Source organism: Onychostoma macrolepis, chromosome 15 (assembly GCF_012432095.1).
Source record: "Onychostoma macrolepis isolate SWU-2019 chromosome 15, ASM1243209v1, whole genome shotgun sequence".
Lineage (NCBI taxonomy): Eukaryota > Metazoa > Chordata > Actinopteri > Cypriniformes > Cyprinidae > Onychostoma > Onychostoma macrolepis.
In genome coordinates, this window is record NC_081169.1 from 24,127,918 (window position 1) to 24,146,591 (window position 18,674).

General features: G+C 34.7%; 1 protein-coding gene across 1 annotated transcript in view; it reads right to left on the minus strand.

Annotated features, from left to right (window-relative positions):
- The window catches only part of nphs1 (NPHS1 adhesion molecule, nephrin), a 112,996-nt gene that overhangs the window by 88,203 nt on the left and 6,119 nt on the right, over nucleotides 1-18,674 (minus strand). The window contains exons 2-5 of the mRNA XM_058744640.1: nucleotides 17,644-17,680; nucleotides 14,649-15,439; nucleotides 12,745-12,842; nucleotides 2,332-2,468 (exon numbers count right to left, since the gene is read on the minus strand). The gene's annotated coding sequence lies outside the window, so the exon portion shown is untranslated. The remainder of the gene's footprint in view (nucleotides 1-2,331; nucleotides 2,469-12,744; nucleotides 12,843-14,648; nucleotides 15,440-17,643; nucleotides 17,681-18,674) is intronic.

Here is an 18,674-nt window from a genome sequence, read left to right on the forward strand (position 1 = left end):
CTCTGACTGGGACATGCAGATGTGTTTGCAAATCCAAGTCCCTGTTTCACAACTAGTATCTCCTGGGTTGGCAGAACTCAGTTATACATTCCGAGCTTTGTAGTAGCACATAAATTAAATATGTTTATAAGCATAAGAGACTTCTTTCAAACACATTTAAAATATTACCAATCCCATACTCAACAGTATTGTATATACTGTGTGCATATACTGTTCAGTATGAGATTGGTAAGATTTTAAATGTGTTTGAAAGAGGTCTCTTATGCTTACCAAGGCAGCATTTGTTTGATTAAAAATACAGTAAAAACAGTAATATTGTAAAATATTATTACAATTCAAAACATCTGTTTTCTATTTTAATTAAAAATAGAAATTATTCCTGTGATGTAAAGCTGAATTTACAGCATAATTTCTCCAGTCTCCAGTGTCACATGAGCCTTTAGAAATGATTTTAATATGCAGATTTGCTGCTCAAAAAAATATTTCTTATTATTATCAGTGTTGAAAACAGTTGCTTCAATCTTTTGTAACTCATGGCCGCGGGAACTAGGGGTGCTGAGGGTGCTGCAGCACCCCCCGTGGCAGGGCCAGGTCTGAGATTTTCCTTATGACCCTCGATCATCCCCAAGATAGGCTTACTTATTTTTGTGATTAATTATTTATTAAACTGACCAGAAATATATAGCCTAGTGCGGATGTATTTTTCTTGCGCGCCTCCCTACATCTCCCCCTCAAACTGACAGAATTTCACATGAAATGTTCACGCGATACCGTCATTTTACATTCCGACTTGTAAAAATCATTCATATCCTAGTCCTTTTCATGAGCCGTTTTCCGAAGCTTCCTCGCTTCTCAAGATGGCCACCGTCAATCACATAAGCACAGCTCTTTAATTGCGCTCTAGCCTCTGGTCAAACGTATTCAAACCACTGTAGCCTAATGCAATCTATTAACTACGCACATCATAACGTTTTTGGCAAGTAGGCTATCCATATTATGACAAAATATTTTAATAAGACTGAATTTGTATTTAACCTGATCACGTTTAATAAAAAGACATTTTAAGTTTAATTATAACGCTGCATTTCCACTATTATTCAAACAACGAACAAGTTATACAGTGAGCAAAGAACATTTACATTATCAAAGAATATAACTGAATTCAGTCTAGCGTGAGTGTAAGCACTCTAAAAAAAAAACCTATAAGCTATAATCAGTGATCTTGTCTGCAGTGTATGATGAATTAATCTCTTACACTGCATGTTCATCTGCACTTTGTTGTTTCTGATGAGAGAATTCGAAAGTGCACAAAACCTTTGCGTATCAGCGATGATAATATTTAGTAAAATCCCCTTAAATAATACAAATATTAAATAAAATTCTTGAACTATAATCACAAAAGCACAAATATACATTGGTTCACATATTCATTTGTATGTTAATCTATAAGAGTTTGGGCTGTTTAATATTAGGATTTTGTCAAAAATACCCCACCATGGCTCCGCCCTGCAACATCAAGCCCCGCCCCCCAGCACCCCCCAGATAAAATATGATAAAATATGCTATGGTAACATTATAAATGTCTTTACTCTCATTTTTTAAAATCAATTTAATGCATCCTTGCTGAATAAAATGATTAATTTCCATAAAATTAAAAAAAAAAAATCATACTGACCTCAAATTTTGAACAGTAACTAACTATATTTGCGAATAACTGATGCAAAGACATTTTATCTTAATTTCGAACTTTAGATTAATTATCTACAATACATCTACAATATCATTTGGGTTTAATGCAATGATCATCTGTTTAATATTGACATCTGTTGAATGAAAATCACATCTTCAAATCCTGGTGAACACTTTGTAATGAACACAAAAACACTAATACAGGAAGTCATCAGCAGATTGCAGTATTATGCTGGTAAAAGCAAGGAATTTTAAGGCCACTAATGGATTTCACCCATTTTTAGCTTCCTGAGGCGGCATCGCTGTTAAAATGCTCTTTGTTTTGACTCTTTGTCGTACCGTTTCAACTTAGTATCTCAGCTTCCACACAAAAATACTTCTCTGTCTCTCCCTCATCCTTCCCCTTGACACAGAAGTCAACTTAAAACTGACAAGGGAGAGAGAGAGAGAGAGAGAGAGAGAGAGAGAGAGCGAGACAACGGCCTTCTTTCAAGCCTCTATCTCCTCACTCTTACTTGTCTTCTTAAAGCCAAAGAAGAGATGGGAGAAAAAGAGGAAAAGTATATAAAGCCGAGCAGAAATAAAAAGCCAAGGTGTCTTTGAGCGTGATAAAACACTTGCATGTGAGAGAATGCAGCTTACCTGTTGAGCCTCACCGCTCGCCTTTGTCTCGCCTCATCTGGAGGTTCTTCTCTGAAGACGTTCACCAGCTCTGGTGAGGAAATGCCAGTGGGGCTCCCCTACACACGCTCCCCTCGTCCTGACGCTTTCTTAACAACCTGACAGCGATAGAGGAGTGAAACCAGGGAGGATGAGTGAATAGAGATGAGATGAGGTGACGCGCAAACTGCTGACTGCAAAAATACTCTTGTAACGTGGCACTCCATCTCACGCTCGGCCTCTGCCCCTTCATCTCATCATATTCGGCCATTAGAGAGCATTTAATGAGCTTTAAAGGAGCTACAGAAGGGTGCGACACATAGGACACGGCCTTTCTAATGGACTACATCTACAACACAGCCATTTTCCTTTCTAGTTGGTTTCTTGTTCTTTTTTGCTCTGTTTGTATGTTGAGGGACCTTGGTACCCTTGTCGACACCAAAGTGAACGCAGCAGTCTCCACAGCCACCAGTTTTGTAACATTTATGCTCATGCATAATAAATATGGCACAGACTATTCACTTTATTTTATATACTGAACACTCCTTAGGGGCCGCCTTTGCTCTCTCACTGCGCACAGCAACAGATTTTACACAGAATTCATTTTCCACAACTGAATATTTGATTGCGTGCTCAAAACCATTTTTTTTTAAATATTATTATATTCCACATAATGGAAAAAAGAAAACCCAAGACGTGGATTGACTTTCTGGTGTCACCACCAGTTTTAATTTTGAGTGATTAGACAATGGGTAAAGATTTCATTTTTCTTCTTTAGAAATGTCTATACTTATAAAAACACAGGACAAGTTTATAGCTATGGTTCATCTCATCATATTCTGGAGAATTTAGCCTTTGCAGGTTTTCTGAGATATTGTTTTAAGAGACAATGGATTTTTAAAAATGTAATATAACCATCATATTGGTTATATATCTCATACTAAGAACTATAAGGCCATATTTAAAACGCATGTATGAATTTCCTAATAAAGAAGAATAAAAAAAGAGCAAAGGCCTTCGCTCTCAAAAAAAAAAAAAAGAACAAAAAAAAAAAGAAATCAGTAAAGTAAATATGATATAAAAGTAAATATATTTTGCTCTTACGCTTTGTTTGTTCTTTTTGGAGCAATAAAGCCAAGTCTCCTTTACAAGAGAAGGTCATCATTATTCTACATCAATTTGTTCAGTGAAAAAAACAACATAAAAAAAAAAAAATCATTTATTCTCAAGATATACTCTCTGAATTAATAATTAAAAAACACTGTCTTCATAAAAGACATACATTAAATGCAACAAGGTCTCACATAAAAGCATTTTCACCGTATCTGGGTGACTTAGAAGTACATTGAATCTGAATGTGTAAACAGCAAGACGTGAAGCTCAGTCACAAGAGGAGACAGATTGTAGATTTCAGCTGAACTGGGTGGAGTGCTCTTATAGCTCTATGTGCGTCTATCAAGGCCACGGCCTTCAACACACACACAAAACTACATGCACACATACAACAGACACACACAGCGAGGCGTGCTTCAGAAGTGGAAGGAGGCATGGGGTAGGTGCTTCATAGAGAGCTGGAGAGACAGATGTGAACAGCTGGGGCCTGTTGCTCAGTCATTATGTTGAGTGGCCCCCAGGCACAGGTTAATGTGAACCCACACACTCACATACACACACACACACACACACACACACACACACACACACACACACACACACACACACACATACATATGCAAATGCAAGCACATGCATTGCTCAACAGCAAAAACAAAGCCTTACTAGTCAAGGAAACACGTAAGCATGGTCACAAACTACTACAATGAAAAATGAAAAAGTTGTCTGCATATTTACCCCCAAATCCAAAGAAAGAATTGTATAGTGAGCTACAGGAAAGAAAAAAATGCAAACAGGCAGAAAGCACACACAAATTCAGAAAACAGAGGGATGGTAGGCAGGTGGGGGTAAAAAGTGAATGAGAGATGGATGGGGTAAGGCTAACCAGAGGAAGGAGAAGAAAAAAAAAAGTACCAGGAGACACAGATGCTGCAAAGTTAGTTCACAGAAAGTGAAGATCACGCACATTCGTGCACACACACACACACACACACACACACACACAAATACACATGAACAAACAACCAAACCCTGTCGGGAGAGATACGGTGAAGGAAAAATGGTCAAGGAAAGCAATATCCTCAGCAATAAAAGTATAAGTGTAAGAGGGGCTCTGGAAGTAAAAATGTATGTGAGAGATTGTGGTGTACAGTATAAAACAAAAACACGCTCATGTAATACATATGTGCTCATTGAAAATTAATAATCCTGATGGGTAACCTTTCTAAGGCTTCTGAGCATCAAACACTGAATTCAGTTGCCAGCCTTACTCACTGCGAAGACAAAAAATGCCTTCATTATGTATTTCTACGATAAAACAGTCCCAATTCACAGGTAATATTGTTTTGTAAAACAATCTCCTCAATAATAATAATAATAATAATAATAATAAATAAACTTAAATAAAATGTGCAATATAAACTAATATAATAGTAAATTTACCTAATAGTAAAAATATATATAGCGTGTGTATACTATATATAAAGAATATATATAAATATATATATAACAATTTTATATGCTATATATAATTTATACAGTGTATTGAACAGTTTATTTATTTCTTTTTGTTGTATTGTACAATTTAATAATGTGTGTGTATTAATAACATTATTAAAATATTTTTAACTATACATATAATTTTAATTATATTTTATAATATTATTAAAACACACACAATATTAAATTGTACAATAAAATGTAAAAATAAATTACAAAAATAAACTGTTACAAACATGTTAATTATATTGATCTAATAATAGTTTTATTAATATTATATAATATTTTTAGACATTTTTTAATACTTATATGTACACAGAAAAGAGAGAGAGACACATATAATATTAAATTGTAAACTGTTGAATTAAATGTGTATAAATTATATATTAAATATAAACTGATATACTAATAACAACAACACCAAAAATAATAACAATAATAATTGTATTAATGTGTTTATCTATTTATTTTTTGATGACAGCCCTGGTTGGCAGTCAGTCTTTTCTTTACTGCCAACGTACAGCAAGCAGCTTATATTTGGATTTGTTTGTGGACTTTTTTTAGTAAATAAGTCATTTTTTACATGAATCCATCTTCGTGTACACATTCATATGGAAGAGTTTCCTTTGCACAGATACGCAGTCCAAAACACATCAGCACACACACCATCTATTCCCTTTTTAAAGCACAGTGAGAGGGAGACAGGAAGTTTAATTACGGAATACAAACAGTAGCTACAGGTTACACAGATAAAAGATGAGGGGAATAAGGTTTTATAGACACTAATAACCAAATTCATCAGAAAGAATTTAACTCTCCCAGCAGCTCACTTTAAACAGAGCTGTATTTAATGAAAAAGGACCCCACTGACCCATACACACCTCTGAAGGCCCAAGCTCAAGATCGGATCCCATTCGAGCGCTCTGAGCCTAGGAATTACAACCTAACCCTGTAGCCTTCATGATCTGTATCCTACAGACCTGCTGTCAGCTTGAGGCTGTTAACGGCAGAGCGCTGTGCTAATACCATACAACAGCAGTGTGATTAGTGCCGGATCCAACTGGCATGACTTCTACAATGCATTACTTCTGGATACAACTGTGCCAAGGTGGCATAAATGCTGTTTTTTCTTTTGGATTTAACAAAACTTGATGAAAGTTTCACTGCAACTCTGTCTCACCACTTAGGCAGCTACTTTCTACACTGTAAAAAGTGATAAGTTGAGTTCACTTAACTTTTTTATTTTTTTAATTATTATGTACTTAATAATTTTAAGGCAACGGGTTTCCTCAATTTTTTAAAGTTAAGTCAACTTTCACTTTTTACAGTGTAGTGTTACAAACGATTTCAATTTCAAATAAACGCTGCTCTTTTGACATTTCTATTCATCAAACAATCCTGGTTTCAACAAAAAAACACACTGTTTTCAACATTGCCAATAATCAAAATGTTTCTTGAGCAGCAAATCAGCATATTAGAATGACTTCTGAAGGATTATGCCACAATATGTAATATGGCTGCTGAAAAACAGCTATTTGAATTTTTTCATAATATTTCATAATATTACTGTCTTACTGGATTTTTGATCATATAAATGCAGGCTTGGTGACTTCTTTCAAAAACATTACAAAACCTTACCGACCTCAAGAATTTGAGCAGTATTGCATTCTGGGATCTGCCTTTTTAAATGAAGGATACATGTGATGCTGTCTGCTTTCGGTCAAAAGAAGGTATCTTACTAGGTAGTGTCATTGTGTTGCCTACTGCCCGTCTGAAACACACCTATGCTGTTTTTGGAACAAAGATCTTACATATGGCTTCACTCCTGTGATCCTAAAAATGGCACATACTTGGTACTTGCAGAAAGAATTAGGCAACTTAAGAATTACCGTCCGATTATATTTGATTCAGTGACCTCTTTTAGATTATGTGATTTGCAAGAAAAAATGGGCAGGTTTTTGTTAAAACATTATCTCTCTTTCCCTCAAGGGAGAGTTTAGCCCACTTCCGTGGTGGAGATTTACATTGACTTGAATGTAGGTTAGTTCATTACATGCTGATATATTTTTTTATTTAATCTTTTTGGGGTTTTGTGTGTGTGTGCATGTACGTATGCGTGTTTTTCTTTGATTTAATGATTTGGTTTAATGCAATGCACAAAGCATACATAAAACAATCCAGGAAATGAATTAGCATTACAGACCTAAACTCAATTTACAACAAATCATAAACTAATTTCAGAACATTACATATTAAAACAACTGATCTGAAATGTCCACGAGTCATTGAGCTGTTTAATATCCAAGTTGACAGCATTTACTTTCCTGATATACAGTACATTCCTGGTTTTATTGTGAACAATTCGTTTTTTGAAGAAAAAAAATTATGTAAATGTTCATAATCCTTCATCAAAACGCAATAATCTGCTTTGTCTATGAAATGATTTTGCATGTTCTGCTGACATGCCCAATCTTTGTCAGACAAATAATTGCCATATAGAGACCACTTTTCATGTTTAAGTTCATTTTGTCTCTTTAAACATCCAGTTTAACTCACAAATACAGTCATTCAAAAGTTTGAGAGTTGAGAAGATTACCCAGGTTGCATTTTTTGATCAAAATACAGTAAAAACAGTAATATTTTGAAACATTATTACAATTTAAAAGAACTGTTTTATATTTGAATATATTTTAAAATGTAATTTATTCCTGTGATTGTAAAGCTGAATTTTTAGCATCATTACCTAGTGTCGCAGAATCCTTCAGAGATCATTCTAATCAGTGGTGTTCAGTAACAAAGTAGCTTTACTTTGTTACTGTACTTAAGTAAATTTTTCAAGTATCTGTACTTTACTGGAGTAGTTTATTTTGAGTAACTTTTACTTTTACTTCACTACATTCCAAAGCATAAGATCGTACTTTTTACTTCACTGCATTTCATAAAACATATCGTCACTCCTTATAATACATCACGTGCTCTGAGACGCAGAAGCGATGTCTGATTCATGAACAAACTGATTAATTTCAATGAATCTGTTAAATCGGTTCGCAAATCGCAACAAACGATTCATTCACGAATTGGAATGAGCCGATTGCAGCTGTTCTCGAGTCGACAACTCACTGATTCAAATGATCCGTTTAGAGCGAGTCTCCAGTGAACTGAACTCAAGTAAGAACCGTGAGATCTTGTGAGCGTGTGCGCAACTGATGCTGCAAAAAGTAAGTTACTAATGTCCAGAGGTGTAAAATACTTGAGTAATTTTACTTGATTACTTTACTTAAGTATTATTTTGGGGGATTTGTACTTTATTCAAGTACAATTTAAACTGACTACTTGTACTTTTACTTGATTACATTTCTGAAGAAAAAACAGTACTTTTTACTCCTTACAATTTTATTTCATCTTGACAAGTACATTACATTTTTATTTTATCTTATGCACATTAAATATGGTAAATGGAAGCTCAAACGTGCCTGCTGTGAGAACCAATGATTATTGTTTTCATGCATCAAGCACACATATTTCTACTTAATTTATGACTTTTATCAGGTAAATGTCTGGCTTCAAAAGTTCACCATCAAATCCGAGGAAGCATATTGAGGTAGCAAAGTTGCATTTTCCCAAAAAATGTTTATTCATTATTTGTTCTGTTTTGATAGAGCCATTAGCTGTGTAATATATTAGCTGAACGCACAAGATTGAGTGCAAATATAATCAGTGATGAGAATTTAAATACCATTAATATTTTTGTGGAAATATTTTCTTAATTAATTAAAAATCTCCAAAAGTGTTTAAATAAGCATTGTTTGTTAAATTAATTGTAATTCATGTCAGTGTCTCTATGTTTTAGGTCAAAAAACGAAACATTAAAATAACAGATTAAATAAAATAACTCATGCACGTTCATATTCCCCGCTGCTGTAACGTTAGCAGTTTTTTTCATATTGTTTATCAACAGTAGACCTATAAATTGTTATATTGTTTAGATCAATTAGCCGAGTACACATATATGAATGTTTATTCATAACCATACTAAAAATAAGTGAATATTGTTAGCTGATGCTAACTGTCTAGCTAACAAGCTTGCTGGTGCTAAATTGAGGAAAGTTTTAGATATAAAGTCCAAATATTTTTATTCAACCACATTGATAGATTACATCTGAGGGAAAAAGGATGTGATGTTCAGAACATGGTAACTACAGTAATTATAAAAGTGGGAAGTTATGCCCTCTGGGGGCTTTTGGCCAGGGGTATTTTAACACCACAGACAAGGTTTGTGAAGAAAAAAAAAATCATTATGAAAATATAATTATATTTTCCTAATCCCAGGTATTTTGAGCAGTAGGATTATAAAAATATGTGCTAATATAAAATTACATTAAGTAGTCTATATAAAATTGCAAAATAAATCTATCAGTATGTTTTTACTTAAGTACATAAAAAATCGAGTACTTTTGTACTTTCACTCGAGTAAAATTGAAAAAGCAGTACTTTTACTTTTACTGGAGTAATATTTTACAATACATATCTGTACTTTTACTCAAGTACTTGATTTGTGTACTTCGTCCACCACTGATTCTAATATGCTGATTTGCAATATTTGCATTTATTATCATTATCAATGTTAAAAACAGTTGAGTTGCTTAATAATTTTGTGGAAACCATGACTTTTCTTCAGGATTCTTTAATGAACATAAATAAAAACATAATTTGTCTGAAATTGAAATATTTAGCAACATTGTAAATGTCACAGATATACAGGTGCTGGTCATATAATTAGAATATCATCAAAAAGTTTATTTATTTCACTAATTCCATTCAAAAAGTGAAACTTGTATATTATATTCATTCATTACACACAGACTGATATATTTCAAATGTTTATTTCTTTTAATTTTGATGATTAGAGCTTACAGCTCATGAAAGTCAAAAATCAGTATCTCAAAATATTAGAATATTTACATTTGAGTTTGAATAAATGACCATCCCTGCAGTATAAATTCTGGGTATCTCTTGTTCTTTGAAACCACAATAATGGGGAAGACTGCTGACTTGGCAATGATCCAGAAGACGAACATTGACACCCTCCACAAAGAGGGTAAGTCACAGAAGGTCATTACTGAAAGGTGTGGCTGTTTACAGAGTGCTGTATCAAAGCATATTAAATGCAAAGTTGACTGGAAGGAAGAATTTGGGTAGGAAAAGGTGCACAAGCAACAGGGATGACCGCAAGCTTGAGAATACAGTCAAGCAAAGCCGATTCAAACACTTGTGAGAGCTTCACAAGGAGAGAACTGAAGCTGGAGTCAGTGCATCAAGAGTCACCACGCTCAGACGTCTTCAGGAAAAGGGCTACCAAGCCACTTCTGAACCAGAGACAACGTCAGAAGCATCTTACCTGGGCTGTGGAGAAAAAGAAATGGACTGTTGCTCAGTGGTCCAAAGTAAAATTTTACATTTCATTTGGAAATCTAGGTCCCAGAGTCTGAAGGAAGAGTGGAGAGGCACAGAATCCATGTTGCTTGAAGTCCAGTGTGAAGTTTCCACAGTCTGTGATGATTTGGGCTGCCATGTCATCTGCTGGTGTTGGTCCACTGTGTTTTCTGAAGTCCACAGTCAACGCAGCCATCTACCAGGAGATTTTAGAGCACTTCATGCTTCCTTCTGTTGACAAGCTTTATGGAGATGCTGATTTCATTTTCCAGCAGGACTTGGCACCTGCCCACACTGCCAAAGGTACCAAAAGCTGGTTCAATGACCATAGTGTTACTGTGCTTGACTGGCCAGCAAACTCGCCTGACCTGAACCCCATAGAGAATCTGTGGGGTATTGTCAAGAGGAAGATGAGAGACACCAGACCCAACAATGCAGATGAGCTGAAGGCCACTATCAGAGCAACCTGGGCTCTCATAACTCCTGAGCAGTGCCACAAACTGATCGACTCCATGCCACGCCGCATTGCTGCAGTAATTCAGGCAAAAGGAGCCCCAACTAAGTATTGAGTGCTGTACATGCTCATACTTTTCATTTTCATACTTTTCAGTTGGCCAAGATTTCTAAAAATCCTTTCTTTGTATTGGTCTTAAGTAATATTCTAATATTTTGAGATACTGATTTTTGACTTTCATGAGCTGTAAGCTCTAATCATCAAAATTAAAAGAAATAAATATTTGAAATATATCAGTCTGTGTGTAATGAATGAATATAATATACAAGTTTCACTTTTTTAATGGAATTAGTGAAATAAATCAACTTTTGATGATATTCTAATTATATGACCAGCACCTGTATTTACTTTTTATCATTTTAATGCATCTATACAGAAAAAAAAAAAAAAAAAAAAATATATATATATATATATATATATATATATATATATATATATATATATATAATATTTTATTCTTTAAAAAAAAATGTAATCTCTGACTCCCAACTTTAGAACAGCGGTATATGTCACATTATAGAAGTAAATGGATGTTGTTTAAAATTTTTTAAAATGTATATAACATATATAATTGCAAAGCTTTTAAGGGTCCAGCTGTTATTATTATTACCATTGTATTTTTTTTTTTTATTCCCTGGGTTTCTATTTTCTTTTTTTTATTCACTTTTTTTAATGACTAGTAATAGCTAGTAATAACCCGTAATTTGTACACAATTTCACTAACGTTTGCAGAGCATCCCCAATGCTTTGTATTTTCTTCTTGTACCCTTGAATTATCAAGTACAAACACAGTTTTTAGCTTTAGTACGACTGTATTGCACTTGATGAGAGTTTTGAAGTGTAGCACACTGTGATAAGTACAGCCTTGACCTGAAGACGACTTGCGCTCTGGTCTGTCTGCGGCTAAGTGCTTAGCTAATGCACTGCTTGTGAGCAAGAACCCGGCGGTCCTCGTGAGCTCTCCAGCATAACCTAACCAAACCAACCAATGGGGCTCTGCAACTCTGACTTCATAAGAGTGTCACAGAGGGTCAGCGTAAAAGAGGAAATGACTCAGTTGTTGTGCATTAACTTGAAAGAACCGAGTATGCCACTAATGCTGACACATCTTGCACCTACTAGGCCAAATCTGCTTTAAAAGAGCGGCCGCACACACACATAAGTGCACTCAAAACACAGGCACATCATCAAAACACACCAATCTGCCTATTTCTGATTACAGAAATCACCTTCATCAACAAGCGCGCGTCTGGCCGCTGCAGTCTGGCTGGGACACAAGTTTGGCGTAATCTCACAAGTCTCAGACAGATCGCTTGGATCTTCGTGCTGAGGAACGTTATATCGACGTTAAAGGTCATACGAGGGGGGACGGGCGTCTTTTCTAATCCCTTAGTTGTTGGTGACCCACAAGGGACTGCTTTGAGCAGGTGGAAAAAATGATTAATTTTGGTTAAGAGGGATTTGGACCCCGGATCTGGTTGGTTTTTGCTACCGTACACTCGCACACAAACACACTCTGCCAATGATACGGGGGGTCAGACAGTGTTGAGAGGAAACCAGCTGTGGTAGCCAGATTGAAGAGACACTAATCCTCAAATCGGCTCGGTTTTAACCCAAAACCGCAAACGAGCTTCTGAATATGAGCTATTTAATACAGTGATATTCTGACAGCTGACGAGGGGTCAGATAAGAGACATTGCAACCATGTTTATGACATGTATTTTAACAGTATCTGACTGTAATAATGACAGACTATCTAGATTTATAAGTGGAAATAAAAAGATTCATCTCAATAATTGCAATTATAAAATAAGAATGCATTCTTTTTTTCTCACCACCCATTTATTTAGGCTGCTGGTCTTCCAAAATTGCAGCGTTATGCTTGGCTTGCTGGTGTTTTCACATCCCACTGGTAGACATGCACCGTGTAGGCCTGTGTCACGAAGAAAGGAGAGGTTTTGATTAAATTTGTCATCAAATCAATCAAATAAAAATGTCAGATAATCAGGTATTACAACATAAAAACAAAACTGCTTTCATTTATTCATGACTTCCAAAAATAATCTGATTATATAACACGCTTGATAATACAATCCAGAATAAACGCTACAATGTTTGAAATAGATTTTTAATTAAAATTTAATGAGTCTCAAAGATTAAGGCTCATTTACCAAAGGAAACATTTGAGAGTGTGAGATGCATTTAAATAAGTCCACATACTGGAAATACCCCACACTTTATGTGAACTATATAGATGATATTTCAATTGGTGAACTGGACTTAACATTTTCAATTCCGTATCTGATTCCAAGAAATCCATCTATGGCATGAAAGTCAATGTTCCTGCACTAATTACTTCATGTCTAATGGCGACATAAGAGAGGAACATTACTCATTAGCTGTGTAATTTATGTGTTTATAAAACAGATTAAATATGAAAGTACATCTATAAATAAAAATAAAATATATATTTTATTTATTTTATTCATTTTTCAATATATTTGAAATATGGCCTGCTTATTCAGAACAATAATGAGTAATTGTACAATTTGCTAGAGATCAAATATAATAAAAGCTAATATATATATATATATATATATATATATATATATATAACACAACATACTGAATGATCTGTGAATTTAATTATTCACTAATCAAATATAACCAAATTTACATGAATAATTTCTATTGATCAAACATAAATAAATTTATAATTTATACAGCATCTACACATATGTCATGATTATACAATGCAAATGACATATGGTCTGGATATGACAACAATAATAATAATAATAATAATAGCCATTAACTGATATTTCAATGACTATATTGCAGAGATTAAATATAAAAGTTTGTTTATATCAATATAAACGCAAATAAAAAGAAAAATTACATGGCTTGTGTAATTTATGTGATTATATGATATGAGATTTAAAATAAAATAAAATAAATAAATGAATAAATACAAATTGACATGATCTGTGTTGGTAATGACTGACAATAATAATCAGTATTTATGCAGTTCATGCAACCATATGGTAAAGATTAAATATAAAAGTTTATTTATACAACATCTAGACATAAATATAAATATAAAAACGTATGGTCTGGATATGTAATTATTCATAATAATAATCATTAACCTTAATTTCTGTGACTATACGGAAGAGATTTAATTGAACAACTAATTTATATATCTAGATATAATCAAATATGCATATGCATCAATGTATAATCATAAGTAATTTTATATAAAAAGTATATGATTTTAAACAAAAATCTTTATTTATATCTAGACACAAACAAATGCAAATTAGCATATGGTGTGTGCATTTAATGACACACAATAATCAGTAATTATGCAGTTTATGCAACTATTTGATGGAGATAATAAATAATATAAAAGTTAATTTCTATCGAGATGTAAACAAATAAAAATTGACATGTGGTCTGCTAAGGCAATTATTCAGAATCATAATCAGCAATTATGTAGAATAATGATGCCACCGCCATGAGTACAGGTGCATGAGTGGAAGAACGGCAGAGTGTGAAAGTGTGTGTGTGTGTGTGTGTGTGTGTGTGGGTGCGACAACATGCAAGAGAGAGAGGAAGTTGTCAGAAAGACAGAGGGAGGGAGACAGCGAGAATGTGTGAGTGGTAAAATATTATCAGGTCAGTGTGAAGAGGGAGAGGGGTCAGATAATAAGACTCAATCGCGCTGAGTGAAACGTACTGGGAGAGAAAATGCTGACGTGTTTCCTCCGCTCCATCCAATTCTGGAAGCGCCAGCCCTCTCGTTCTCGCTCTCGCTCTCTTTTTTATGCAGCGGTGTGGGTTCCACGGCCCACAAACTTTAGCACTTTACTGTCCATCCACGTGCCATCTATCACAATGAAGGGCTGATGAAGAGACAGGAGGGTGAATGAGTGGAAAAGAGCGAGGGAGGGGAGGAATAAAACGAGGGATGGGGCCCATATTGAAACGGGAGGTCAGAGAAGATGAGCATCGTGGCCAACCTTGTGAGTCCCGTTCTCTTATTTACCGCTCCACCACCGTAAGCCTATTACTGATGCTATCTTTCTCTCTCTCACACACACACACACACACACACAACAAGACAAACTCAAACAAACACCACACATGTGACCTTTTGAGAACACAGTTAGAAAATACTCATTTGAATAATACGAAACTCCACCAAACAGTGCCGCTAAACAAGCTTCATTAGACTCATTCATTTGCATGTGCATGTCTTTGTACAGACAAACACACTGAGACCTTTAGGGCTAAATTAGTGACGTCAAAGATGGTTTCATATGACACTAATGATCTCAGAAACCTGTTGACATTAGTAGATTTAAAGGAAGAGTTCACTGGAATTAAAGTTCTGTCATTATTTACTCACCCTCATGTTGTTCCAATCCCGAATGACTTACTTTCTTCCACCGAACGTAACATGTGATGCTCAGAAGGATCTGCATGTTGCAAATCAACACAAATGGCTAGGGCCGTCAAACCTCAAAACTGACAAAAAAGCACTATAAAAGTGGGCCATACAACTTTTTCTAAATATAGAAAATCTAAATGCAATGCATAAGTGCAATATAAGTTGTTCTCTAAAAATCTTCATCATCAATGTAGCTCTCAAATTTCAGATGAGAAATTTGAATATGTGCAATTGGTTAAACATGGAATACATGAAAACTAGTGGTGTTTTATCATTTTTAATAAACCATGGCACCACATTCAAATGTAAAGAATGTAAATGAGATACAAGAGATGTGCTGCAGTAGATGAATCTGCGAATTATATAAGTATGTACATTTAAATTTCATAGTGTTTAAAAGATATATTCCAGTATTTAAATAATAAATAAATAATTGAATAATTGAATGAACTATGCAAAACATGATTTAAAAGGATTTGAAATATGGCAGTACAGTAAATTAGTTTAATCTTTATTTAATTAATCTTTTGTTTTCAACAAAATTGATCAAAAGACATCAGTAAAGACAATAATGTTATAAAATATTTCTATTTAAATAAAAAAGTCCTGAAAAATGTATTATGGTTTCAAAAATCTTAAACATCACAACTGTTTTCAACATTGATAATAATAAATGTTTCTTGAGAAACAAATTAGCATATTAGAATCATTTCTGAAGGATCAAGACTGCAGTAATAACACTAATAACCTAGCTTTACATCTCAGGAATAAATTACATTTTAAAATACATTTAAACAGAAAACAGCTATTTCGAAATGTAATAATATTTCACAATATTACAGTTTTTACTGTATTTTTGATCAAATAAATGCAGCCTTAGTGAGTGTACGAGACTTCATTAAAAAACATTCACACACGAACACACACACGAACCCTCTTTCCTTCCCAAACTCTCTCATTCAGCACAAAAACAACTGCTTTAACACAGATCTACAGACTGAAGGTCTCCAAGGACCCACAAACTCAAGTCGTGCCAAGCCCATCCGTTGTTTTACCGGAGACACAATCATATTTGACAGTGATGGACACAGCAATGAAGTAGAGCCGTCTCATTGAAGGAGAACACACACACACACACACACGCATGCATAAGTGGGCGCCGTACAATGAACGCTGCAAACAGGTCTGAGTATCACTAACAAACGAGTCAGATTAGAGGGGTAAACTCGGTTAAATCCTCCAAAAGAGGGAAACGGCAGCGGCAGAAATAACCCAGAACAGATCGGCATGGAGCCTCTAACAAAAAAACGATTAAGCTGTAAAACAGTCCTTTAATAGCTTAAGCCATGTGCTCCATTATCTCCCTTCCTCCACCCACATGCACTGTCTCATAGCTGCTCCTGCCCACGCGTAAACACACTCGTACAGTCACGTAACCCAACAGATGGGGTTCGGGGTGTGTTTTAGGTGAAGGCCACCTTCTTCTGCTTTGTGAAAGGCATTTTAATTAACGGCTGAGGTCAAAAACTAGGCTAATCCTACGACAAAGCACCTTAGTTTAAAGTGGCATAGTTTAAGTTTTAATTCATCGCATCACTTCCATATCTGACCGTTGAACAAACTCTTTCTCCACTTCAAGCTTTCAGGATTCGCAGAACTGATTCGAGTGTGAAATTCTCAATAGTTTTCGAGTGCTAATCTCGGCAAGTCGGTTCTCATTTTAACCGAAGCATATATTTAAAATATCTGAGGCTGCTTTGATTCCAGACGACCGCACAATGAGATCTTACTCCGCTATGCTTTTCAGCTACCTTTTCATCTCCATGTGCAAGGTTTTTTTTTATAAGTGGAACTTTGTCTGATTAAAATCATTTTTCACTTCCTCAAACCTCCAACTTCTGAACTTGTGATGCAGGAAAATGTGATTATATGAAACTTGCATAAATAGCTGAAGGCATGATGGTGCATGAGATAAATAGTAATGTGTAGTCGAAGGCTAATTGCTGAACACCCGTATCTGCATGTAATTTCTATCACGACCGTGATAATGTCTTGACAAGTGTGTAAGACCTTGATTGTTGATAGATGGCAAAAAAAATATATTTTGTTGTATAAGGTGAGACATCAGTCAGGGCTTTGTTTGCTGTTATTAATAAAGCCTGCTAGATCAAGTTCTGTTACAACCAAATTTGCTTATATAACGCGTCAAATGCAACATGAAAATACATTTCTAGTTAACTCTTTTTAAAGTGAAAGTAAAATGATACAGTCATTTACTCACCCTCATGTCATTCCAGTCCTGCATGACTTTATTTTATCTGTGAAGGACAAGAAAGATGGAATATCTTATTTTGAGTGATTTGTGGTAATTCAATGAAAAAAAAAAAAAAAATCAAATGACTTGCTCTGCCTATGAAATTACTGTACTTTTTGGGTGACATCAACCTCTTTTTTTCAAACCAAGGTGTAAAATACCTGTAGAGAGATGTCTGTTAGCATTTCCATATGTGCCAGAGAAAACTAGCCCAACCTTTGAACCCATGCATCCAACCACCTGTCAGACACAGGCAACTTTTCACCATCCAATCAAATCCATTGAGACATGAGAAAATCATGTGCCATTAGTTTTTACAAAATAAAATGTAAAAATAGTTCTGCTTTTTAATTAGAGATGATTGCTAAAATTTTCTTAAAAAAATATATATATATATATATATATATATATATATAAAATTTTATTTATGTGATGGAGCTGACATATCATGATGGTGTTAGAGAAAATGTATGGACAATTAATTAAAATCAGGAAATAAAAATATCATAAAAATAAAAGCCCCAAGAAGTAAAAATAGGAAGGCTTTGAATCCTCATTAAACAGGTTTATTATTAGATATAACTGTTCTTCTATTTGGACATATTACTGATGTTTATTTATCTATATGTTTTAGGTTAAGTTTAATATATACACTACCGTTCAAAACTTGGAATTGTTTCCAAGCCCAATTTATATTAAAGGGTTAGTTCACCCAAAAATGAAAATGGAGCGGCATTTATTACACAGAGCCGTAGTTCAGCGACAAGCTACAAAATTCGCGCTCAGAATCGCAGATGAATCGCCTGCGATATTGAACGTGATATTGCGTATTGCGTCAGTGAACTAGGGCTCTGTGTATTAAATGCCGCTCCATTTGAAAACAGGTGATGGAGATTTATTACTAATCACAGAACCAGCTTTACTGACGAGATGCGCATGACAATCGCATGCGATATATCGTGCAGCCCTAGTGTGAGGCACATTTTATTATGGATGTG